We start from the raw sequence: 27,043 nt of genomic DNA on the forward strand, positions 1-27,043 counted from the left end.
CTGGCACGGATCTTGATCTGATGGTAGCCCGAGCGAAGATCTATCTTGGAGAATACCTTGGCTCCTACCAACTGATCAAAAAGAACATCAATGCGGGGCAGTGGGTATTTGTTCTTGATAGTCACCGCATTGAGAGGGCGGTAATCAACACACATTCTCAAACTCTCATCCTTTTTCTTCACGAATAATGCAGGACATCCCCAAGGTGAAGTACTTGGGCGAATAAACCCCTTGTCCAATAGTTCTTGCAGTTGCTTCTTCAGTTCTGCCAGTTCCGCGGGAGGCATCCTATAGGGTCTCTTGGAGATAGGAGCAGTCCCGGGTTGCAATTCAATTGCAAACTCAATGTCTCTGTCAGGTGGCATCCCTGGCAATTCATCTGGGAAAACATCTGGGTAGTCACAGACCACTGGGATCTTTTCCACTGGGGATTCTAACATAACAAAAGCACAAGATCGGGTACAACCCTGATAGGGCAAATATAATGTGGTTTCACCACAGGTTGGTGAGTGCACTTCGATGGCCCTAGCTGCAATGTCAATCACCGTCTGATGTTTGGTCAACCAATCAGTTCCCAATATGATATCCACACTATCCAGTCCCAAGATAAGAAGGTTGATTTTAATTATCAAACTACCAAACTTTAGAGGCACATTCTTGCTGATTTGATTAGTGGCAATCCTGCCTCCTGGTGTTGAAATGGTGATACCCCCGTGGGTGTGATGAAAAGGCAATTGGCACTTGGCACTAAATTTGGCACTAATAAAGCTATGTGATGCACCAGAATCAAAAAGAGTGATAGCAGGGTAATTTAAAACTGTAAAGATACCAGTCATGACGGGTGCTCCCTCGGGAATATCAGCCATGGTGGTGAAATTTAGTCTGCCCTGCCGCACTTGCACCTTCTGCCTCTTGCCCTGGTTCTGGCTGACATTCTGCCCCTGCCTCTGCTGATTCCTGGGGCAATTCTTGGCATAATGCCCAATGTTGCCACAGGTGAAACACCTGTTGTCATTTGCCTGGCGGTACTGCTGCTGCTGATTGTTCCTCTGAGCTGGAAACTGGGTGCGGTTGGGTGCCTGCTGCTGCTGCTGCGGTGGTCTGATCACCCATCTCCCTTGCTGCTGCTGGGGTCCCCTGTTCTGCGTGTCGGACACAATCCTGAAGCGCTGTGGCTGAGCTGAGGGTCCTGCCACAGGGGTCTTCCTCTTCTTCTCTGCCTGTCGAGCTGTAATGCAGTCCTCCTGGGAGATAGCCATGTTGACCAACTCATTGTAGCTATTGGCCCTGACGGTGTTGAGACGATCACGGAGCTTAGTGCTGAGCCCCCGTCTGAACCTGTCCCTCTTCTTCTCGTCCGTGTCTGCATGGTACCCAGCATACTGGCACAAGTCATTAAAAGCCTGGGCATATTGCAACACTGTCCTGTTGCCTTGAGTAAGTGCCAGAAACTCATTGAGCTTCCGGTCCATAATCCCGGCTGGTATATGGTGTCCCCTGAAAGCTGCCTTGAACTCCCTCCACTCCACCTCTCGGTCCTCTGGCTGCATAGCAAGAAAATGATCCCACCAAGTCCTTGCGGGTCCGCGAAGCTGCTGGGTGGCGAACCTGACTTTGGTGACCTCTGAGCAAGCTCCATGGAGTAGTGGGAATTTGGATTCCACCACTCGCAACCACACATCTGGATCCAGTGGATCCTCTGCCCTTGTGAACAATGGGGGCTGGGTACTGAGGAACTCCTGGTAGGTAGCTGCCGCGGGGTGACGCTGATGGTCTCCACCACCATAGTGCTGAGGTGGTGGCTGACGCTGAGCCAGCTGCCTCAAGATCTCATTCTGCTGAGCCATGAGCTCCTGTAGAGTGGGAGGCGGTGGCGGTGGAGGAACGTGCTCATTCTGGCCACGACGCTGCCTCCCGGCCATCTGAAAAAACCACATACAGGCTTAACACCACATCTCCAAGTTCAAGATTTCATTTTACGAAGGAAAAAGTTAAAACAGCATGATAGACTCTGGCTTCAACAAAGGATTTTAAAAGGCACAAATTCTTCCTTCCAAATTTAAACTGATGACAGCATCCATCAAACAAGCTTTCAAGAAGGTTTAGCATGATTACATCAATTGTCCCAAAATGACTCAACTCTATCTAGCCTAGTACCCCAAGGGTGCAAAAGCTAAGCTAGCTGCGAGGAGTCTGACTATCCAACTTCTAAGCCTATCCTGAACACCTAGTGAGCGAACGAAGCAACACTCGACTCGGGGGAAGGTGGCCTCCCCGAGCCAGCAGTGTCCACACTGGAGGCAGGCTCATCTCCTCCCTCGATGTCGACGTCCTCGTCAGCCTCCCCATCATGGATCTCCTGATGATGCATATCCAGGTGCTCGTTAGCTTCTGCGAGCTGCTGCTGGGTGTTGAGGAGCTGATCTTCGAGAACCTCGATGGTGTTCTCCCTCGTCCCCACCAATTCCTCCAACTCATGGATCTCATCAGACAGCTGCTCCACTTGCAGATCTTTTTCTACCAGCTCTTGGGACAAGTCAACCACGAGCTCCTCCCTGTTGTCCAACGTAATCTTTGTTGCCTCCAGCAGTGCCATCAGATGGGACATCACCTCACCGCGCATCACCTGCAGACGGTACAGAGCATTCATGCACCGTACGGTCAAGTGAGCCGTGTGGCCTGGGTAGAGAGCCCAGATGTCCTTGGCATGCTCCACCCGATCCTTCCACATCGGGTCGTCCTCCCTCTCAGCGGGGAACAAGCCAATGGGGTGGGTAGCCAGCTCCAAAGGATGGAATCCGCAGAAAGTAGTCAATCCATGCAAAGCGATCGCCTCGATCGTATCCTCTGCTCGGTATCCGAAAGACTCGGAGTCCAAGGAGCGCCAGCCTAGCTGCAGGGGATGAGGCTCCAAGGTCATCCTCACTCTACAGCGAGGCACCCGGTGCTTCTCGAACTGCTGCACCGCGTACTGAGGGGGTGTCGTGTATCCGGCCCCCTGAAGTACCTCCCATAAAATACGGGGAAAGCCCTCTCGTGCAAGTCCGTCAGTGTGGGTCAGTGCATTTCCGTCATCGGAGGATCCGTGGGAAGTCATCTGTGTACGATTAAGCGTAAGTAAAAGAAAAAGAATTATAAAAAGAACAAGGAAAAATAAAACTCAGCCTTTCTCTAGTTAAATGAAAAGGCACTTGGGACCTAGTTGGTTGTTATCTTGTTTTTAAGTCCTTTTACTCAGTTATCCATTTGCTTAATTAAGAATGCATGCATGCTCGTCCTGAACGACCTCACAAGAAGATAAAAGGAATAGGGAAGAACTCCCATCCTGTAAAAGTGGCCTGTAGGGCCTAGTTACTTAGCCACCTAGCTACCCTTCTATCATCCTAAGGCTTCACGTCCTAGGTCTATCCTGCTCGTCCTTCTATCTATCCAACCTTGTTTCTATCAAATTTTACTTGGAAAATTGATGGTATTTACATTTTATTGATTCCTCTGTGGTGGTACAAGCTCCGATACCAGCTGTGGCGGAACTGCCCGAATTGTTCCAACTTAAGTGCCTAAGCCCTGCCTTAGAGGCTAGACCACACTTAAATGGGAATAACCCGTCAATCCCTCGGATCTAGTCCGACACGGCCACTGACAGGATCAAGTACCACAATCTCACTCGATGGTGAGTCACAGAGCAAATACAATAAAGCATAAAACCATGCATGTGAGAGTATTAGATTATTACATCATCATCATCGGAGTTTTTGCAAAAGTAACCATCATTGTTCTAAGTGCAGCGGAAATAAACTACGGTAAATAAACAGAGAGATGGGGAAGCCTGTCCCATCACTCCTCATGCTCCTCCTCAGCCGAGGCAGGGTCCCACTCAACAGTCCAACCCGGTGGTAAGGTGGACGGCCAAGTCACTCCAGCAACCATGTCCTCCAGAGAACCTGTAAAATTATGCCACAAGCAAGGCTGAGTATACTAATACTCAGCTAGACTTACCCGGTGTGAGGAGTCTACTCCTCTACCTCTAGACATGCAGCTGTTTGGCTGTGGGGTTTGGTTGCCAAAAGCACTAGCTGAGTTTCTAAATCAAGATTTAACTTTGTCAAAATTAAGTGTGACTCTCTTAAGGCTAAAAGTGTACTATCTACTCATACATAGTAGCAAGCATTTTTAGCAATCAACATCTTGTATCATCTCAACACAGTTCCACTTGTTACTCAATGTAGCAGCATGGATCAAGCAGTCTCATTAGCTACGAGAAGCAGACGATTCGAATCGAGTTTTTTAAACCTTGCAAGGTAAACCTAAACACACGACATGCAGGGGCACTCCGTCCCCACACACATCAACCGTCCCCATCGATTCCCCGTCAGCAGATCAGGGCTCACCGCCTTGGCGTACAATGCCTCACTGACCCCGACTGGCCGTCGTGCAGTGACCGCACTTGTACCCACCATAACCGGAATGGGAGACCTCGTCTCAGGTCGCGTGAGGGGATATGTCCACTGCCAGGTTCACTCAGGTACTAGGCTTACCGATTTACCATATTTCTCGGCATGTGCTTAGTACGTTCAAACGCTTGACTCACGGTACCACACCTTAATCCTTATTCCAGTTCCCACCTCGTAGATAACCAATCCCCATGGATTGTTGTCCACAGACCAACACCATTATGATATAAAAAATGGATACAACCAATTTCCTGATCTCGCGCGAGTGCTAGAAAAATCACTCGACTTCTACCGAGATCCTACTTAATAAAGCAGCTACTCGACTTAGCATACTAGTATTCATCACAATGGGGTTCCTGAGATCATGCAACTAGGGTTTCAAACAACTCCTACACTTAAGTGCACAAACAATCCTACAATCATTAAGTGTAGTAAAATAGTATAAATAACAGGTTATGCATAAAACCGGGGCTTGCCTTCCAAAGCAGTGGCAGGCAGGTCCTCTGGTGCAGGCTCTGGTGCTGGGTCTGGGGCTACCTCCTGAGCAGCTCCTTGCTCCGGCACGAGGACGTACTCTCCGTTAGCAAGATTACAGTCTATCGAATGAAATGAACATGTATGTTATGATTATGCAGGATTAATAACATTATGCAAAAAGAAAACTAAGTTAAGGAATAACTTAGGATTTCTGGGTCATACGAGGCTTTTAGTGGTTTAGGCTTATCACTCCTAGGTTTAGATTTTTGTTGAGGATAACATAGTGAATTTGCATTGTCCTCACACATTTCAATGGAAAATGTTATAAGGGATTTAGGATGACACTAATTACCAGTATTTATTTTCCTTTCTTTAATTTCTACTTAGGGTTTTAGTGTAGGTTTGAACTGTGACAGTGGGTTAATAATTCCCAAAAATTCTGTAAAAATTGCAGTGGGTTGCCATTGGCTATCCTAGCTGGTTTTAGGAATTTGAGACTTAAACTATAAAGGCTAGGCTTAGACAAAAATAACAAGGGTGGTGTAAAATGGGCCACTTTACACTACACCTCACCATTAGAGTTGAGTTTCTTCCTAAGGGTCATTTTTGTTGGGATCTAACAGTAATACTAAACCTCTGTGCCAAAATCCATAGAAAGTTAATTGGTGATTATTTAATTGTGATTTTCTAAAGTTTTATGCCAAAAAGGTGCTTATAACTAACTTGTCATTTGAAAAATATCAAACAACAGATTTTGTATTTTTCCTCTGTTCATAATAACCAAACATTAGTTATCCCAAGGTTTGGGGTGTCTTTGCCTTAGGGTTATTTTTGTAGGGTTTTTCTAAGTTATCCTTATTTTATTAAATTAAAAGGTATCCTACTTATTTTATACTAAACCAGGTATGATATATTTTTCCAGTGAACTACATTAAATAAGTATCCTAACAAAAATAAGGGTGCTCTCTGGTTCATGGTTTAAATTACATTTTCTATTTTTCTATCTTTAAGCATATTATGGAATAAGGGGTAAAAACTAACTTAATAGAGTGGTCAGAGAGGTTCAACATTTTTAAACAGGTCAGTAGGTAGATATGAATTTCTCCAAATTTTCCTAACCCTAGTCAAATAGCACAACTATTTTTCTTTCTATTATTGAGCTTTTGGCCAAAAATATCACTAAATCAGAGCTTTAAAATCTTCCTTAATACCAAGGGGTTTTATATTTTTCTCAAATAGGTTACATTAATTAGAGTCTGGCAAAATTGGTTTGACCAAATTTGGATGAACTAAACATAAGTTATGAATTTTTAAAATCTCTGTTCAATTTTAAATTAGATTTTAAAAAGAGTTTCCTGGAAAAACAATTTACACCGGGGTCCCTGGGTTTAAATCAAATCAACCCTCGCAGATCTACCCTCGCGCCACTGTTCCCCTGTGTCTCTGACATTTCACAAAACCCCCCCGACCTTCTCTCCCTCTCACCCACAGTCCTTCCCCCAACTGAAACAGTAACCGTGGGAAAGAAAAGGGTGGCGCGGCTTACCGGCGGCGAGGGAGGTCCGGCGAAGGGTGGGGTTGGCTCGGGGAGACTCTAGCGGTCACGTCGAGGTACGGCTTGACGTCGGGGATGGCCGGAATCGCCCGGTCCACGAGCGCAGGCGGGTGTGCTCGTCGGCGGCGAGTGCACCGGCCAAACTACGGCGAACTGGTTCAATCCAAGGGCACAGTGAGCTTCACGGTGTAACGTAGCGACTGTGTGCACAAGGAATCGAAGGATGGTTGAGTGGTTTACCCGGTCCACGTACTCCGGCGGGGTTGAGAGCTCCGGCGAGCGTGGGCTGGCCTCTCCGGCGAAGCAAACTCCGATTCCTCGCTCGGGGAGCTTCCCGGAGGCGTGCACGGCCTTCCCCGAGGGCTGGACGAGGTTGGGAATGGCTCTGTTGGCCGGTCTACGGTAACAGAGGGATTGGGCGGCCGCGGACTTGCTGCGCACGGGCAAACGACGACGAGCTAAACTCCGGTGAGGTTTGGAGGGTGCGCGGAAGAGTGCAGTCGAAGCCTGGGAGGGCTTTATAGGCTCGGGCGCGGGCCGCGGCACTGGTTTGGCTCGGGCGCGGCGCTGGGCATGCGGGGGCACGCGCGGGCGTGCTCTGGCGTGGGCAGAAGGCGTCGAACACGTGGAGGTGAGTTTCTTCCATTGTTCAAACGTCTCCAGAGATCGCAAACGTGCGAATCTTGCCATGAATCCGGCGCAGACCTCCTCTTGGCACCTAGGGCTATCTCACATGTGTGAGATTCTAAAGGAGGATACGCCCTAGATCAGGAGATAGACGGGCGCCAAATCTGGCTTGTCTCACTGCCCACTCCGCGACAAAACTGATGCCAATCCCTGTCAAACGTCCAAGTCTCGGTCTCCACTTTTTCCAGGGGGTGCCTTAGGTGGTATACCACATTTTTGGTATAGAACCCAAGTGGTTTTGGTGCCATCTTCAAGGTGAACACGGTTGATCCTTAAACTAGGGTTAAAAATGGACTTAGAGGGAAATAGAGAGCTCTAGCCCTCTCTCCACTTGGAGATTTGAAATGGGGTTTCTCCAAGGGCCTTTTTGCATTATTTCTCTCCCCTAATTGCTGGTTATAAGGTTGCTTAGGGTTTGGGTAAAGATTGCCCATGCTTTGCACATTTGCTCACCTTCTTCCCCCCCCTTTACTTAGGGTTTTGGAAGATAGGGTTTAAAAAGAGGTCTAGGGTTCTTCTCCCTTCTTATCCAAGGTAGTAAGTGAGCAAGGATTAGAGTAATGCTTCTTAGGTCATTGGCAACATGATTAGCACATGATCTCCAAGTTCTTGGGTGTGGCCCTGAGCCTCTACCACATGTGATCAAAGCCTTTAGTATCAAGGTGGGCTCTAACCAAGGTAACACCTGGGGTGTTACACTCCCCCATGGAGTTGGGTTGTTCGTACCTGCGGAGGGGGAACCGGAGTTCCGTTTGTAATGGCACTTTTAATGCCAGTGTTTTTGTTCATTATGGCTGTCGAGGCCTGAACATGTATGTAATTTTGGCACGGAGCCGTGTTTTTCCTCATTTTCGAGCACTAAGACTCGCTTGTTGATTATCTGAACCGGTTCACCAAGCATGAGTCGCCCCGTGTCAAGGTGACGAGTGAGGTATCCGTATCCCAGAGGCGTAGGAGTCCCTCGGCTCGGTCGGCCTTGTTGTCTGAGGCTCCTCTAGCTTAGTTAAAGGGACCCCTTGGCCGCTCTTCGACGAGCCGAGGCCAGGGGTAGCGATATCAGCATGAACAGAGGCGGAGTTGGCTCGAAAATGAAAACCTGGTCGGCCGGAGCCTAGCCGGGTTGTCCATTAGCGGGACCGACGCCGGAGTTGACCAGCCGAGGCCTCAGGTCGGGCTGGCGCCCTTGGGAGATGGTTGGCCGAGGCCCCAGGGGTAAACAGCCGAGCCGCCTGCTCGGGCCGGATTCCCGGAGAAGTCCCTGGCAGCCGTTGTCCGGGCGTGGCGATGACGTCGTCCTCCAGAATGGGGATCCCTGGACCGCGTCGCCGTCCGAGGCTAGGTCAGACCTTGCTGAAGTTGTCATCGATGCCGAGGGTGCTGCTGCCCCCTTCCAGCGTCAAGACCCGAGCCTGCAGGATCAGATTGTCTTGTAGCGTGTGTCTTCTGTGACCGCCGAGGCCAGAACACACACCCTCGCTGTGTTGTAAAGCTGTGTCTCTTTTCCTCTTGTTTCGAGTATCTGGACTTTTTCGTTGGTAACAGGGATGTTTGTGCGAGCGAGAGTTGCTTCTCGCGGAAGGTGACGAGTGAGGTATCCATATCCCGGAGGCGTGGGAGTCCCTCGGCTCGGTCGGCCTTGCCGCTTACGCGCACTTTCACCCGTCCATGAGGCCCTATCACCGACTCAGTCGAGAAGGCTCGAAGGATCGCTTCGGCAGAAGAACTTCCGAACGTGAAGACTTGTTCGGTCCGCGGAATCACTTATCCGAACATGAGTTACTTATCGCAGAAGGTGATGAGTGAGATATCCGTATCCCAGAGGCATAGGAGTCCCTCGGCTCGGTCAGCCTTGGCTGCTTACGTGTACTCCGTCGTTTTCAGGATCCACTTTTCGAAGTAGTCAGAAAGCACGAAAGATATTCTGGCAGAAGAGATCTTTTTTCGAGGAAAATTTCAACACAGAGGGGGTTCCCCCCCTTTTAGCCCCCGAGGGAGGGTCGGGCTTTGCCGAGGCGAGGCTGACCCTTCCTTGATGACTAAACTTTGCGTGGGTGCAAGGTATATGAACAACTTGAAAACATCTTAAGGGTAGAAGCGACGTAGCTGTTGGATGTTCCAAGCGTTGCCATAGACCTCGCCTTGATTGTTGGCCAGCTTGTACATTCCAGGCTTCAGAACTTTGGCGATGACGAATGGCCCCTCCCAGGGGGGCGTGAGCTTGTGCCTCCCTCGGGCGTCTTGCCGCAGCCGAAGCACCGGGTCACCCACCTGGAGGTCTCGGGGCCGGACCCCTCGGGCGTGGTAGCGTCGCAGGGACTGCTGGTACCGCGCCGAGTGTAGTAAGGCCTTGTCCCGAGCTTCTTCCAGCTGGTCCAGCGAGTCTTCTCGGCTAACTTGGTTGCTTTGATCGCTGTAGGCCCTCGTCCTCGGGGAGCCGTATTCCAGGTCAGTGGGCAAGACGGCCTCGGCCCCGTAGACCAGGAAGAACGGCGTGAAACCCGTGGCTCGGCTCGGCGTTGTCCTCAGGCTCCAGACCACCGAGGGGAGTTCCTTCATCCATCGCTTGCCGAACTTGTTGAGGTCGTTGTAAATCCGAGGTTTGAGCCCTTGTAGAATCATGCTGTTGGCACGCTCTACTTGCCCATTCGACATGGGATGAGCCACGGCGGCCCAGTCCACCCGGATGTGGTGATCTTCGCAGAAGTCCAAGAACTTTCTGCCGGTGAACTGGGTGCCGTTGTCGGTGATGATGGAGTTCGGGACCCCGAAGCGATGGATGATGTTGGTGAAGAACGCCACCGCCTGCTCGGACCTGATGCTGTTCAGAGGTCGGACCTCGATCCACTTGGAGAATTTGTCGATGGCGACCAGCAGGTGCGTGTGGCCCCCGGGCGCCTTCTGCAAGGGGCCGACGAGGTCCAGAACCCACACAACAAAGGGCCAGGTGATGGGTATCGTCTGCAGAGCCTGAGCGGGCAGGCGGGTCTGCTTCGCATAGAATTGGCACCCTTCGCAGGTGCGGACAATTCTAGTGGCGTCCGCCACCGCCGTTGGCCAGTAGAAGCCTTGCCGGAAAGCATTCCCGACAAGGGCTCGAGGCGCTGCGTGATGGCCGCAAGCCCCCGAGTGTATCTCTTGCAGGAGTTCCTGGCCTTCGGCGATGGAGATGCATCGCTGGAGGATGCCCGAGGGGCTGCGGTGGTAGAGCTCCTTCTCATCGCCCAGCAAGACGAACGACTTGGCGCGTCGCGCTACCCGCCGAGCCTCGGCTCGGTCGAGGGGTAGCTCTCCTTGGCGGAGATATTGCAGGTACGGGGTCTACCAATTTCGATCGGGCGTGGCCCCGCTCCGCTCCTCCTCGATGCGCAGCGCCTCGCCCTCGGAGGCCGAGGGTACCTCGGGCTGAACCGAGGGCGCCTCGGGCCAAGCTGAGGGTGCCTCGGGCTGTGCCGAGGGTACCTCGGGCTGGACCGAGGGCGCCTCAGGCTCGGGCGTGTCGTCGATCTTGACGGAGGGTTGATGCAGATCCCGGGAGAAGACGTCCGGGGGAACCGTTGTTCGCCCCGAGGCTATTTTAGCCAGCTCGTCCGCAGTCTCGTTGTAGCACCGAGCGATGTGGTTAAGCTCGAGCCCGTATAACTTGTCTTCCAGGCGCCGAACTTCATCGCAGTAAGCCTCCATCTTCGGGTCGCGGCAGTGGCAGTTCTTCATGACTTGGTCGATGACGAGCTGCGAGTCACCGCGGGCGTCGAGGCGCCAGACCCCTAGCTCGATGGTGATCCGCAACCCGTTGACCAAAGCCTCGTACTCAGCCACATTGTTGGACGCCGAGAAATGGAGGCGTAGCACATAGCGTAGGTGTCTCCCGAGGGTCGAGATGAAGAGCAGGCCCGCGCCGGCTCCCGTCTTCATCAGCGACCCGTCGAAAAACATGGTCCAGAGCTCCGGTTGGATCGGAGCCGTCGGTAGCTGGGTGTCGACCCATTCGGCTACGAAGTCCGCCAATACCTGGGACTTGATGGCCTTCTGAGGGGCGAACGAGATTGTCTTGCCCATGATTTCCACCGCCCACTTTGCAATCCTGCCCGAGGCCTCTCGGCACTGGATGATCTCCCCCAGGGGAGGGATGACACCACAGTTACCGGATGATTCTCGAAGTAGTGTCGCAACTTCCGCCTCGTCAGGATCACTGCATACAGCAGCTTCTGAACTTGTGGGTAGCGGATCTTGGTCTCGGACAGTACCTCGCTGACGAAGTAAACTGGCCTCTGAACGGGCAATGCATGCCCCTCTTCTTGCCTCTCGACCACAATCGCGGCGCTAACCACCTGAGTGGTTGCGGCGACGTAGACCAAGAGGGCTTCTCCGTCAGCTGGAGGCACCAAGATAGGCGCCTTTGTGAGGAGCGCCTTCAGGTTCCCGAGAGCTTCCTCGGCCTCAGGGGTCCAAGCGAAGCACTCGGCCTTCCTCAAGAGGCGGTACAGAGGCAGGCCTCTTTCGCCGAGGCGTGAGATGAAGCGGCTCAGGGCCGCGAGACATCCCATGACCCTCTGTACGCCTTTTAAGTCCTTGATGGGCCCCATGCTGGTGATGGCTGCGATCTTCTCCGGGTTAGCTTCGATGCCCCGCTCGGAGACGATGAACCCCAAGAGCATGCCCCGGGGCACCCCGAAGACACACTTTTCGGGATCGAGCTTGACGCCTTTCGCTTTGAGACATCGGAATGTCACTTCAAGGTCGGAAAGGAGGTCAGAAGCTTTCCTCGTCTTGACTACGATGTCATCGACGTAGGCTTCGACCGTGCGGCCAATGTGTTCGCCGAACACATGGTTCATGCACCGCTGGTATGTCGCGCCCGCATTCCTCAAACCGAACGACATGGTAACATAGCAGTACATGCCGAAGGGCGTGATGAAAGAAGTCGCGAGCTGGTCGGACTCTTTCATCCTGATTTGATGATACCCTGAGTAGGCATCGAGGAAAGACAGGGTTTCGCACCCAGCAGTGGAATCCACGATTTGATCGATGCGAGGCAGAGGGTAGGGAACCTTCGGACATGCTTTGTTGAGACCAGTGTAGTCTACACACATCCGCCATTTCCCCCCTTTCTTTCTCACAAGCACAGGGTTGGCAAGCCATTCGGGATGGAATACCTCTTTGATGAACCCTGCCGCCATTAGCTTGTGGATCTCCTCGCATATCGCTCTGCGCTTCTCCTCGTCGAATCGACGCAGAGGCTGCTTGACCGGTCGGGCTCCGGCCCGAATATCCAGCGAGTGCTCGGCGACATCCCTCGGTATGCCGGGCATGTCCGAGGGACTCCACGCAAAGACGTCGGCGTTTGCACGGAGAAAGTCGACGAGCACTGCTTCCTATTTAGGGTCGAGCCCGTAACCGATCCGGATCTGCTTGGAGGTGTCGCCGCTGGGGTCGAGAGGGACGGCCTTGACCGTCTCCACTGGCTCGAAGTTGCCGGCATGACGCTTCACGTCTGGCACCTCTTTGGAGAGGCTTTCCAGGTCGGCGATGAGGGCCTCAGACTCGGCGAGGGCCTCGGCGTACTCCACGCACTCCACGTCGCATTCGAACGCATGTTTGTACGTGGGGCCGACGGTGATGACCCCGTTGGGGCCCGGCATCTTGAGCTTCAGGTAGGTGTAGTTGGGGATGGCCATAAACTTCGCGTAGCATGGCCTCCCCAGCACCGCGTGGTAGGTTCCTCGGAACCCGACCACCTCGAACGTCAGAGTCTCCCTTCGGAAGTTGGAGGGTGTTCCGAAGCAGACGGGAAGGTCGAGTCGTCCGAGGGGCTGGACGCGCTTCCCGGGAATGATCCCGTGGAAGGGCGCAGCGCCTGCTCGGACGGAGGACAGATCGACGCGCAGGAGCCTGAGGGTCTCGGCGTAGATGATGTTGAGGCAGCTGCCCCCGTCCATAAGGACCTTGGTGAGCCTGATGTCGCCGATGACGGGATCGACGACGAGCGGGTATTTCCCCGGGCTCGGCACGTGGTCGGGGTGGTCAGCTTGGTCGAAGGTGATGGGCTTGTCAGACCAGTCTAGGTAGACTAGCGCCGCCACCTTCACCGAGCAGACCTCCCGGCACTCTTGCTTGCGATGCCGAGCCGAGGCATTCGCCGCATGCCCACCGTAGATCATGAAGCAGTCGCGGACCTCGGGGAACTCCTCTGCTTGGTGATCTTCCTTCTCGTCGTCGTCGCGGGCCCTGCCACCCTCCGCGGGTGGCCCGGCCCTGCGGAAGTGGCGCCGAAGCATGACGCACTCCTCAAGGGTGTGCTTGACGGGCCCCTGGTGATAGGGGCACGGCTCCTTGAGCATCTTGTCGAAGAGGTTGGGACCTCCGGGGGGCTTCCGAGGGTTCTTGTACTCGGCGGCGGCGACAAGGTCCGCGTCAGCGGCGTCGCGTTTCGCTTGCGACTTCTTCTTGCCTTTCTTCTTGGCACCACGCGGAGTAGACGCCTCGGGAGCATCTTCTGATGGGCGGCCCTGGGGCTTCTTGTCCTTTTGAAAGATAGCTTCGACCGCCTCCTGGCCAGAGGCGAACTTGGTGGCGATGTCCATCAGCTCGCTCGCCCTGGTGGGGGTCTTGCGACCCAACTTACTCACCAGGTCGCGGCAGGTGGTGCCGGCAAGGAACGCGCCGATGACATCCGAGTCGGTGATGTTGGGCAGCTCGGTGCGCTGCTTCGAGAATCACCGGATGTAGTCCCGGAGAGACTCTCCCGGCTGCTGCCGGCAGCTTTGGAGGTCCCAGGAATTCCCGGGGCGCACGTACGTGCCCTGGAAATTGCCGGCGAAGGCTTGGACCAGGTCATCCCAGTTGGAGATCTGCCCCGGAGGCAGGTGCTCCAACCAGGCGCGAGCGGTGTCGGAGAGGAACAGGGGGAGATTGCGGATGATGAGGTTGTCGTCGTCCGTTCCACCCAGTTGGCAGGCCAGGCGGTAGTCCGCGAGCCATAGTTCCGGTCTCATCTCCCCCGAGTACTTTGTGATAGTAGTCGGGGGTTGGAACCGGGTCGGGAATGGTGCCCGTCGGATGGCCCGGCTGAAGGCCCGCGGACCGGGTGGTTCGGGCGAGGGACTCCGATCCTCCCCATTGTCGTAGCGTCCGCCACGCCTGGGGTGGTAACCTCGGCGCACCCTCTCATCGAGGTGGGCCCGACGGTCGCGATGATGGTGCTCGTTGCCGAGGTTGCCCGGGGCCGCAGGCGCGGTGTTGCGCGTGCGCCTGGTGTAGACCGAGGCTTCCCGCATGAATCGGGAAGTCGCGGCATGAGGTTCCGAGGGGTATCCCTGCCTTCGGGAGGCAGAGCTCTCGGCCCGTCGGACCGCAGCGCCTTCCATGAGATTCTTGAGCTCTCCCTGGATTCGCCGACCCTCGGTGGTTGATGGCTCCGGCATCGCGCGGAGAAGCATCGCTGCTGCAGCCAGGTTCTGACCGACCCCACTGGATGCGGGTGGCGGCCTGACCCTGACGCCGTCGGCGACGCGGTGCTGGAGACCCTGGGGCCGGTGACGTATTTCTCCGGCCGGGGGTTGGCTCGCCCATGCCTGCCCGACGTCCCGGTGGATCGGCTCAAGCACTCCTGCTCCCTCGTCGAGCCTGGCCTGCGCCCCGTGGACTTGCTCGAGCTGTGGGTCGTGACCCCCCGCCGGAACGGGGACCACAGCTAGCTCCCGCGGGATGTCAGCGCGAGGCACCGGCCTAGGGAGATCACCGTCCTCCAGCATGCCGAGATGATTGCCTTCGGAGGGATCCCCTAGATCGACGTGGAAACATTCGCGGCTTGGGCCGCAGTCCTCGTCGTCGAGGCTGCGGCTACCGTCGGAACAGTCGGAGAGGCAGTAGTCACATGCGGTCATGAAGTCCCGCATGGCACTGGGGTTGCCAAATCCAGAGAAATCCCAACAGATGTTGGGGTCGTCATCTCCCTCGGACCCAAAGGGCCCGTAGGTCGAGACGTCCGTCAACCGGTCCCAAGGCGACCGCATGCGAAACCCCAGAGGGTTTGATCTCGCCTCTACGAGAGCGCCCACCAAAGCAAGGTCGCTAGGCGGGTTGAGGCTGAGTCCAAATGACGTAGGATGGGAATCGGTCGGTACCTTTCGGTCGACGAGCAGCGACATAGTCACGTCGGGGACTGATTGCACCGTCGTCTCAGGTACGAGGGCGACGTCCTGCAAGCTCTCCGCGAGCGCACTGGCGTCGTCCACTTGCTCGGGATTGGCGTGTCGCGGGGAGATGGCGCTCGCCTTCGTCTCAAACGCGAGGTCGACACCCGACGCGCCCCTCGTTGGAGCGCTGGGGACGTCGACTCGCTCGACAGCCGACGAGGCGCAGCCTCCCGCTTGGCCTTGGTTGCCCCGCCTCCTCCTCCGTTGGTGGGGGAGAGGACGGGGTGAGCTCGAATGTTGTTCTTCCGCCACGCGGGGAAGACGTCGTCGATTCCACCACCGGCGGGCGGGCTGTCGGCCGCCATTGTCGTTGTCGCACGGCGGTGGAAGGAGTATCATGTCGTAGCTGCCGTCGAAGGACATGAACTCAAGACTCCCGAAACAGAGCACCGTCCCGGGTCGGAGAGGTTGCTGGAGACTGCCCATCTGAAGCTTGACGGGAAGCTGTTCGTCAACACGCAGCAGGCCCCTACCTGGCGCGCCAACTGTCGGCGTTTCGAGACTGGGGGGTCCCTAAGCCGACGAGTGAATGTCGCTGCGTGCCCCAGCCCAGATGGGTCGACGCGAGGCCGAGCGCGAAGGGGGGAAGTGAGGTGGCCGGAGATGGGCGTGAGAGAGGTGGAAATCCCGCGGCCTTCGTGTTCGTCCCGCGCCCAGGTCGGGTGCGCTTGCAGTAGGGGGTTACAAGCGTCCACGCGGGAGAGGGAAGCGAGCGGCCCCAAGAGAGCGCCTGTCCCGTCCTCGTCCCCGCGCGGCCAACCCTCTCTAAGAGGGCCCTGGTCCTTCCTTTTATAGGCGTAAGGAGAGGATCCAGGTGTACAATGGGTTGTAGCAGAGTGCTACGTGTCTAGCGGGGGAGAGCTAGCGCCCTAAGTACATGCCGATGTGGCAGCCGGAGAGATCTTGGCACCCAGCTGGTGTGATGTCGTGGCCGTCGGAGGAGCGACGGAGCCTGGTGGAGGGACAGCTGTCGGAGCGGTTGAGTCCTTGCTGACGTCCTCCTGCTTCCGTAAGAGAGCTGAGAGCCGCCATCGTCACAGAGCTTGCGGGGCACCATCATTGCCTATCTGGCGGAGCTAGTCAGATGGGACACCGGTCTTGTTCTCTGCGGCCCGAGTCAGCTCGGGGCAGGGTGATGATGGCGCTTCCTGTTGACGCGGCTGACTTGCGCCCTAGGTTGGGCGACGTGGAGGCTCCTCCGAAGCCGAGGTCGAGTCTGTCTTCCATGGCCGAGGCCGAGTCTGAGCCCCTGGGTCGGGCGAGGCGGAGGTCGTTCGGCAGAGGCCAGGGCGGAGTCCGAGCCCTAGGGTCGGGCGAAGCGGAGTTCGTCGTCTTCTGGGGCTGAGCCCAAGTCCGAGCCCTGGGGTCGGGCGGAGCAGAGTTCGCCGTCTTCCGGGACTTAGCCCGAGTCTGAGCCCTGGGTCGGGCGGAGCGGAGTTCACCGTCTTCCGGGACTCAGCCCGAGTCCGAGCCCTGGGTCGGGCGGAGCGGAGTTCGCCGTCTTCTGGGACTTAGCCTGAGTCCGAGCCCTGGGTCGGGCGGAGCGGAGTTCGCCGTCTTCCGGGACTTAGCCCGAGTCCGAGCCCTGGGTCGGGCGGAGCGGAGTTCGCCGTCTTCCGGGACTTAGCCCGAGTCCGAGCCCTAGGTCGGGCGGAGCGGAGTTCGCCATCTTCCGGGACTTAGCCCGAGTCCGAGCCCTGGGTCGGGCGGAGCGGAGTTTGCCGTCTTCCGGGACTCAGCCCGAGTCCGAGCCCTGGGTCGGGCGGAGCGGAGCTTCCTATGGTGTCTTTGGCAGGGCCTGGCTGCCTGTCAGTCTCACTTTGTCAAGCGGCACTGCAGTCGGAGTGGCGCAGGTGGCGCTGTCCTTTTGTCAGGCTGGTCAGTGGAGCGGCGAAGTGACGGCGGTCACTTCGGCTCTGCCGGGGGGCGTGTGTCAGGATAAAGGCGTCAGGCCACCTTTGCGTTAAATGCTCCTGCGATTCGGTCGGTCGGTGCGGCGATTTAGTCAGGGTTGCTTCTTAGCGAAGGCAGGGCCTCGGGCGAGCCGGAGATGTGTCCGCCGTTGGAGGGGGGCATCGGGCGAGACGGAAATCCTCCGGGGTCGGCTGCCCTTGTCCGAGGCTAGGCTCGGGCGAGGCATGATCGAGTCGCTCGAATGGACTGATCCCTGACTTAATCGCACCCATCAGGCCTTTGCAGCTTTATGCTGATGGGGGTTACCAGCTGAGAATTAGGAGTCTTGAGGGTACCCCTAATTATGGTCCCCGACAAGGCTGGGCTCGGGCGAGGCGAGATCGTGTCCCTTGAGTGGACGGAGCCTTGACCGGAATCGCGCCCATCAGGCCTTTGCAGCTTTGTGCTGATGGGGGTTACCAGCTGAGATTAGGAGTCTTGGGGGTACCCCTAATTATGGTCCCCGACAATGACAGATGTCCCGTTCAAATCGACCAAGACCAGCACCCAACATAAGACTTCTCTAGTTATTTAGCCTAGACCAGCGCCATGATAGTTCTCATGGTTGCACTATTTTCCTCAGTGGTACTCCATGTTCCAATTAACTCATATGATCTTGTTTATGTTAGAAATATGCCCTAAAGATAATCATAGAGATGAGCATATTTCTTTGTATCCATGATATATATATATTGCTTAATTGAATATCCATGAAAGGCACCTTGTATTGTTTAGCAGTTATGTGAATTGTTTGTGAGATTCTTTACTTGTATGGTTATTCTAAATGATGTCCCTAGTTAGAGTCGATGACTAGCACATGTATTAGTTGATGACTACATTTCACAAGTCATGGACATGGAGATGTTAAACTAATAATGTGGGGATGACATGAGGCTATACCGACCCAACATGAGATATTGTAATATAGTTCTCTTTTTGCAACATGTATACTGTATCCTTAGACCTGAGATTGTCGCATGTTCTCAAGATATGAATTGACTTACTTAGGGACTATTAAACGCTACTCCGTAACTGGATAGTTATAAAGATAATTTTGGGTATGTCAGGAAGCATGATGTGAGGCATGATCAGTCAAGATGAAATTTGTCCCTCTCTTATTGAGAGAGATATCTCTGGACCCCTCCAGTGATTGGATCAAGAAATGCATGGTTGTGCTAGGGTTAAGTGTTAACTAATGAAAGGATTCTAATTCACAGTATCGAGAAAGAGAGGTCAGCTTAGAGCCAGACCAAATATCGTGAAACAAAGGGAACAACATGTACATAATGTTGCAGTGGTTCATCTGATATGATCTTTACGTGCGCATAGGAGTTGACATGTCTTGCTAGAGGCTGCTGTCTATTATTAGGCTAAGTAAGAGTACTTGGGCCATGTCTATATGTACGTGAACCTATAGGGTCACACACTTAAGGGGAAGGAAGCCTAACTCAGGTTAGATCCGAAATTAGATAGGGCTTTAGGGTTACTGATGGGCCTCGGAGTTAGAAGCCCACCAGAACGCCTATATAATGAGGGGTAGGGGCATGGTTAGGTGAACCCTAATTTGCCACCAGTAAACGAGCAGCCACCTGTCCCTCGCTCTCTCCTAGCCACCGTTGCGAACCTAGAAGTTTGGAACGCGACGCTTCCTCCCTGTATGTGTGGATACCTTGGAGGTGCTGCATCTAGAGCACTAGGACAAACCGCGCGAGGACGTAAAGGTCGATGACGACTGCATAGCACTGCTCGATGCGTTCGTCTACATCGAGACATCTTCCGCTGCCCTACGCGTTAGTGGTAATTCCATGATCTATAACCGCAGTAGTTCCTAGTTTTATGGGGTCGAAAATTTTGTTTTATGCTAGTGTAACCTCCCCATAATCCTTCAGTTTAATCAACGAGGCATCCACAATAGCAATGATAATGGTAACATGATCTTTGGAACAATAATATCATAAACATGAGTGTCTGCGTAAAGTTAAAGTTATAGCAATAGCATAACTACTAAAGTAAAGTACAATACCTAGGTTTGATCAAGGAATAAGGTTGGAAAGGTTATGTGTATTTGAATAGGTAACCCATCAAATTATGCTTCTCATGAATGTAAACTTAGTTATCATGTGTTGAATAGGTTCAAACATAATATGGAGGGAGAGAAGACCACTTGCCTTGCTTAAAGAAAAAGCCGAGATTCTTCCTCATGATTGAATCTTGATTCTCAAATATGAGGTCAATAACTGAACATCGCATAAACAAACAAGAAACATACACCATTCAATAACATACAACATTCACCATAGACAAAGCTAAAAGAAAGCATAACGGAAAGAGAATTTGCTTTTCAAAAACATCACAAGCAATAGTTATAACAAAAGGTGCTCTTTTGAAAATTGTTTGGTTCATATTTTATAAAACAAGACATAAGCGTGAAAACAACTTAACTATAAATTTATGAACATTTGGTGAACATTTTAATCTTTTTTGAAGAGTTATATAGAATAACTAAAGCTATGGGTTAAAAGATTATAAAACACATTATAACATTATTATGCCTCATTGAAAAGCTAAATCTAAACAATATTCAAATGCAATGATAAGAACAAATGGTCATATTTTATTTTTATTAGGAATCAAAATTATAAACTTCGCATTTCTAAAAGATGAAATTATCATTCTAAACATGGTATAGACTACTATGCTTATTTTAATAATTTTAGAATAGACTAATGTGTTATTAACATGGATAAGCATTATACATGTTATACACATGTATATATAAAACTTGAACATCTAACTAAATCTTTCATTTATCTTTTAGCTTTGATCGAGAAATATGTGGCATATATCTCTATTAAGAAAACAAGGTAAACTCATTATTTTATTTACTAAAAACATGAACACTAATTATATCACTTTTTAACATATTTAGGAAAACTTTATGGACAATTACATATTGCAAAGCATATAATGTATCTTATTTAAGAAAAACTTGAGTATAAATCTAAATCTCATTTTATGTGAAAAGATAATCATTATATTTTGTTGTTATTAAGAAACGTTTAACCTACATTTTATTTTCAATTTCTATTTAAGAAAGCTATACTTAAACATCTATAATCACAACAAGAATCCTAAAGATTCTCGTCGGCTAGAATAATTCCCGTCAGCCTTTGACCACACCGACAAGAATAAGGTAATCCACGTTGGCCGTCAGACAAGTGATGAGAATTAATTTAATTCCATCGGCCTACACCCTGGCCGACGAGGATTACATAACTCCCGTGGGCCCTGTACCTTGGTCGACGGGGATTACTTAACTCCTGTCGGCCATGTATCTTGGCCGACGGGGATTACTTAACTTCCATCGGTCCTGTACCCTGGCCGACGGGAATTAAGTATTTATGACCGCAGCCCAACCCCTCGCGGGCTCATTTCAAACGCGAGCTGAGCAGCCGTCATTCGGTCCGTCGGCCGCCTCCGTTCGGTCCTCCTACCGTCGCCGCCGTTGGGTCTGCCCGTCGACATTCCACCCTCCGCCGCCCCCTGCTGCTGCCTCCCACCGATGCCAACCGCCAACACCGATCGCCTCCGCCCTTCGTCGGTCCACCCATGTCGCTGCCCCACCGTCGGGACCCCACCACTACAGCCGCCACGCCTCCACCACCGCGTCGGCCCCCCGCAAGCTCCTCCACAGGACAACGTCGTTGGAGTTGACGAGGTATAATCCTATACCTATGCAATATAAATGAAACTGTGATTAATTAGAGGTGCTAAATATGTATATTAAGACGTTTATTTTCGTGGGTTTTTTGTGGCCGATGGAAGTTAACTTTTATGCGGTTAGAGTTAGCTTAAATTTGTTAATTGGTAGTGTTATTAGTCTTCATGTGACTTTATACATTGTAGTTGCTATTTTTAATTTTATGTTGCAAATATAAACTATGTGGTTTGATGTTATTAGTTAATGAATTTGATGGTGAATGTGATGTTATACAAATAGTAATTATTGCAAATATTAATTATTATGAATATTGTTAATTGATGAATGTCATGTTATGTAAGTATTGATTCTACTACCTCATTATTGCAACTATATATATACCATACATGGTATGTGTGACGTGTAGAAACATGAATGTCTCACACGCACTTCTTACTCGTACATAGCCGCAATAATGGGTGATAAACGGATTGGATGTATGAAGGTTTCAATAAGGGTGGGTGTCACACAAGTGAATGGTTTGTTAAGTCTTAGATGTTTCTTGACCATGCAGCTGCTTTGTCACAAATAGACAATATTAGGTGTCTATGCAATAAATGTAGAAATATGACGAGCCACACCAAGAGACATGTCACACTACACCTGTGCTCACATGGTTTCGTGCCAGGCTATAAGGTTTGGTATCTCCATGAGGTGTCACGCCTTGAACAAGCAACAAGAGTAGAAGTTGATGACGGTGAAGATGTTGATAGGATGGACCAGATGCTTGAGGATCTACAACTAGAATTGGCCCTAGATCATCATGATTCACCTACACCGAAGGTTTAGAAGTTCTTCAACCTCCTCAAAGCGTCAAAAGAGCCTCTTCACAGGCACACCGATGTGACTGTTCTCGAATTCGTGACCCAGGTGATGTCAATCAAGTCCAAGTTTGCATTCTTTACTAATTGTTACAAAGAGCTCGTGGATTTGATTAGCAAGGTTCTTCCTACGGGTCACAAGATGCCCAAAGACATGTATCAGTCCAAGAAATTGCTTGAAGGTCTTGGTATGGAGTATAAGAAGATTGATGTTTGCTAGGACAACCGCATGCTCTTTTGGAAGAAACATGGCACAGAGCAGAAATGCTTAAAATGTGGCAAGTCAAGGTACGTGGAGCTTGTAAATGAAGATGGGGAGAAGGTGGTGACAAAAGTTACACATAAACAGTTTCGGTACATGCCTCTCACTCTTAGAGTGAAACATTTGTTTCTCTAGAGGAAGGCCGCTATGCACATGAGTTTAACAGTTAATGCAGCAACAGGGCATGACACTAAACATTCCACCGCCACTACAATGGAGCCATTTCGCATCCACACCAGCTCCAGTACGTTAATGTTAGCAAATTCTCTTAATAACATTCTCTAAACTAGCAATTCATCTAGTTAGTGTAGTAGCAAAACATGAACTGTATACTTAACTTGTTGAATATTCATTAAATAGGGACTGTGGACTCAACAGTTCAACACCCCTCCGACACATATACCTGCACCTGGAGATAGGGTATGTTTGATAACTCTTGATAATTTTATACACTTGTATACCTAACTTGTTGATATTTGCATTTAACTTGTTGATATTTGCATTAAACATGTTGATATATGCATCCTTGCATAGGTTACGCCCGAAGTGGGTGGGAGTGGGTCTGATCCCACAGGAACTGGATTTGTTGAGTCCCTCTTAGCGTACCCTCCTCCTGGTGGTGGCAGTGACCAAAGTTCTAACCATCCAAGTGGTGGTTAACCCCGAGTATGGTGCTTGGTCGTCTTTGTTTCTTAACTCGTGCACGCTATGTTTTTCGTGAACTAAACACTTTAACTTATCTCGTTGTTGCTATTTGAAATGGTTATGTAAGCTATGTTGGTGATGTGAAGTTTGTGATGTGTGAATTGATTATGTGGTTGTAATTTGATGTTTTTATTAACTATGTTAATGGATGTGTTTGTAATATGACCAATATTGATCTATGTTCTATCCGATGATATATATGTTATGTGTGTTATTGTGTACAATATTGTGAAGACATAAATGTCTCATTGGTTGCTGGTTTGCAGCAGGAAAGGTTAATTCCCGTCGGCTTGGCCATAGCTAACGAGAATTAATAGCTAATTCTCATGGGCCACTTAATTCCCGTCGACTTGGACATAGCCGACGGGAATTATTTAAATAATTCCCATGGGCCAGTTAATTTCCGTCGGCTTGACCATAGCCAACGGGAATTAACTGCTAATTATCATAGGCCACTTAATTCCCGTCGACTTGGACACAACCGACGGGAATTATTCAAATAATTCCTATGGGCCAGTTAATTCCCGTCGGTCAAGCGCGACCGACGGAAATTATTCAAATAATTCCCATGGGCCAGACTTGGCCGATGGGAATTAACTAATTCTTGTCGGCTTCTCGTGAGAATTTCCGTCGGCTGCTGACGAGAATTAATTAAACCCCAACCATTAGTTCCCGTTGGTCCAGAGCCAACGAGAATTAACCATATACCGACGAGAATTACTGGCCCAGAACCGACGGGAATTAACCATATACCTACGGAGATTTGTAATTCCCGTCGGTATTGGCTTATTCCCGTCGGTTCTGGGCTGACGGAAATTACCTGAATTCTTGTTGTGTCATGCACATTTAATAGTGTGCCACATTAGATTTTTTGGTGACATGGCATAGCATAGCATTTAAGAGGATTGAGTTTCATGGGCATGAAACCATGCCATTTCGTTTCCAAGGTTTTGAAAATCGTGTGAAACCTCCATCGAGAGTGATTTGTTTCATATTCACATAATTTACTAATTTCTATTAGCCATTGAGTTGCGACATTTAATTGGTATGTTAGCCTATAAAATAGTGACGTGAAATATTGCATTGAGAGACATTGTTTCATTCATAGTTTTATAGTACTTATGATGATGTGTTAGCGTTGGCAAGTATGCTACGAAACTACCATTGTGAATAGCATTAGAGCACATTGTGTCACCCCTAGGTAGACTCCATTTTATTGAAAATGTGTGGTTTCAGTGCATGCCTCCAAGAGATTTAATGTAGCATCAAATATTCTTTGTTTGCCTTTATATCTGCATGTATCGCTACAACAAAAATTAAGCAGCTTGGATCTTGTGCCTTCTCTTTGTAATGATGGTGGTAGTGGTTACAGAGCCAATAGTTACGCACATCGGCTATGGGGATGTTTGAATGCACTAAAACTAATAGTTAGAGCAACTTCAATAGTTATGTAAATTTTAGCTCTCTAAATCACAGATTTAAGAAGTTGTTAAATAACTTTGGGAGTAAAAAAATATGAGTTCTCCAGTAGTTCTCTAAATATAGGTTGTAGTTTTGTTTTGTATCTATCCACATAAAAATAAAGTCACAAATGTCATCAATTACCTTCATTATCTACATAATGCAGTAAACATTTTTGTTTAGTGAGTTGCTAAATGGTTGCCAAATGTAGAGAGGAAATAAGGTTAGATGAGAAGTTGTTAAATTTAGAAAGTTCATCTAGAGAACTGTTGGAGATGAGTTTTTATGTTAACTACTTAAATTGTTGATTTAGGAAGTCTATTAGAGAACTACTAGAGTTGCTCTTAGTTGGCTAAAAATTATTAGTGAAATTAGCTAGCTAATAAATAACTACCTAATTATTAACTAATTTACCAAAAATAGCTAATAGCTGAACTATTAGCTAGAGTATTTAGATGTCTCAACTAATTTTAGTCACTAACTATTAGTTACAGTGTATTTAAACACCGCCTATATATCTTTCGCGCGCGTGGTACTAAACATGATATATATATAGTCACTAGCTCACGGGCTCCATCTTGCAAGCGAAGGCTTCGGGTTATGAAAAGTTGATCGCGTGCTGCACTACTGCTGGCAAAGACAATTGGATCCGATGGGCGTGGGACATTACGTGACTAGCTAGCATCTACTAGGCTACGGCGTGCAAGGCCGGATAAACTAAAAACAGCATTTCTATAGGAAGCTATAGTACACAAAGCGATCCATTTGAGATAAAATTTGTTGAATAATTAGATAAATTCTAGATTAAATTCCGAATATAAATCATGACCAAATCAGAAGAACTGAAGTAAAAAGTCAAATCAGATGATGCGTACTGATTAGACATACTGATAGATGGCGCACGCTGGAATCAGCAGGGTCGACGACGTCGAGGCAGCGAAATCAGCAGGGTCGACGAGGTCAGAAGATCACGAGCAGTCGTGTGAAGACGCTTCCCAAAAACCTTATTCGCCCTCTTCCGGTGCAGGATCTAGAAGACGAAGGGTTCCGGAGACCTGCTCTCCTGATCGCAGATGCACGTCTGCGGTCGGGATGAAGGGAATTGGAAGGCGGCTCAGCTATGAAGAGAGGCGAAAGCGAAACTGGGATGAATTGGATGCTGGCTGCAAGCGCCTTTTATAGGGCCGAGTCCGCGACCAGATAGCTACCTTCGATCTTATCCGCCCGCGAAAATCTCGCGTTCAGTTTAGATTTTATAGCGATCGGTTAGGATTCTAAACTTAACAGTCAAGTAACCAAAAATTCAAACGGCAAAAGAAAGGCGAGAGGTCGGATTTCGGCGGACCATTCACGCGCATGTCGTGCGCCCGTGCCCTTCGCCCCCCCCCCGGGCCGGGCCAGGCGAGTGAGCACGCGCACGCGTGTGGCTCTCCACACTCTCTCCTCTCATCCATGACTTGGTGAGTGTGGCTTCCATATTTAAGCTAGCACTACTCCACTAGAACTAGCAATATGGTGCTATTGGTTCCACCTATTCCCTAGCCATACTTATATGGTCTTTTGAGATTTTCCTAGGATTTATTTGATTTCCTCAATTTGGGCCTAGCCCATAAATCTTAACAATCCCCCACCAAATCTCAAATGCCCATATGCAGTTTTCGCCACTGTTCACTACTGTTTAATATACTAGTTTTTCAGCAGAGACTGTTAAGTTGAACTTCCGCCTAGAACTCCAAGCTAAACCAACCCACAACTTGGACAATGGACTATGCCTTGAATTGCAAGTTTTGCGTGAATGAGTTTCACTTGAAGTCATGACCAGTACTTGGCTACCAGTAGTCCCCTTCTCGGGTGGAGCATATACGTCGTACTCCAAGGTCTATTCATGAGTTTACTAGAGATCACCCAAATCTCATAGACTGCGACGTTAGACAGTCTAACTCATATAGGTGTGTTCTTTCAAGAATGTTCTGCAGGACAACATCTTCGCTAATACAAGCCAACAGAACACATTAAGGCACAAAGCCAACCTGCCTTACAGCATTTGAGAGTATTGCATCTTTTCTTAGAGAGGGTCAAAGGTTACCCTCCTCAGTTTACCAATGGCTTGTTCTTCCCAGGACCTAATTCACGGGATCTCCGATCACATAGACTGGGTTTCCACCATGGCAACTTTATTTGGGTCTCATACCCATCTCTCTCGATGCGATTTCTATCACATTACGTGGTAGTCCCTTGGTAAAAGGATCTGCCAGATTTTTATCTGTTGAAATATAAGTCACACTTATAACCCTGGAGTTTCTCAACTTTCTGACAGACTTCAATCGTCTTTTGACATGTCTTGATGACTTCCCATTATCCTTAGAACTCGTCACTTTAGCAATCACTGTCTGATTGTCACAGTTCATAAGGATAGCTGGTATTGGTTTCTCAACCACCGGCAAGTCCATCAAGAGTTCACGCAACCATTCTGCCTCAACGGTTGCTGTGTCAAGTGCAGCTAGCTCAGCTTCCATGGTTGACCTCGTCAAGATGGTCTGCTTACATGACCTCCATGATACCGCACCTCCACCAATAGTAAAGACATAACCACTAGTGGCATAAAGCTCGTCTACATCAGATATCCAGTTCGAATCACTATATCCTTCAAGTACTGCATGCTGACCAGAATAGTGAATTCCATAACTCATTGTACCTTGCAGGTAGCGCATAACCC

The sequence above is a fragment of the Zea mays genome, chromosome 7 (genome assembly GCF_902167145.1).
Source record: "Zea mays cultivar B73 chromosome 7, Zm-B73-REFERENCE-NAM-5.0, whole genome shotgun sequence".
In the NCBI taxonomy this organism is placed as follows: Eukaryota; Viridiplantae; Streptophyta; class Magnoliopsida; order Poales; family Poaceae; genus Zea; species Zea mays.